Below are 402 nucleotides of genomic sequence, written 5' to 3'. Positions count from 1 at the left end.
AAACGTGACACTCGGTGGCAAAAGATCTCCTTGCTTTCCAGAAACTACCGCAATGTTATCTCCTGATAAAGTTTCAACAAGTGAAAAAGCTTTAGCAATCTTGGAACCCACAACTTTGTCCCTGAAAGAAACCTTCAAAGGCTTAGAAACCCCTCCCGAAATATGATCCTCCTTTTCTCCTGATGCAATCCCTCCCCCGCTCTCCCCCTTATCTCTTATGCCGACATTATCGGCTGCCTCACCGTGTTTCACCCTCAAAGTCTCTTCTCCGCTTACTCCACCGCTCATCTTCGATTTTCAAAATTGTACAGAGTTATATAAAACCTGTAGTTTTTCTTTTTGCAGTTTTGTGTAAATTATTTTTTAAAAGTATTTAACAGATTAATCTTTAATATTTTAGAA

This window comes from Arachis ipaensis, unplaced genomic scaffold, assembly GCF_000816755.2.
Source record: "Arachis ipaensis cultivar K30076 unplaced genomic scaffold, Araip1.1 Aipa1073, whole genome shotgun sequence".
NCBI classification, from domain to species: Eukaryota; Viridiplantae; Streptophyta; class Magnoliopsida; order Fabales; family Fabaceae; genus Arachis; species Arachis ipaensis.
The sequence above is the reverse complement of the archived record's forward strand: the minus strand, read 5'-3'. Positions refer to the sequence as shown.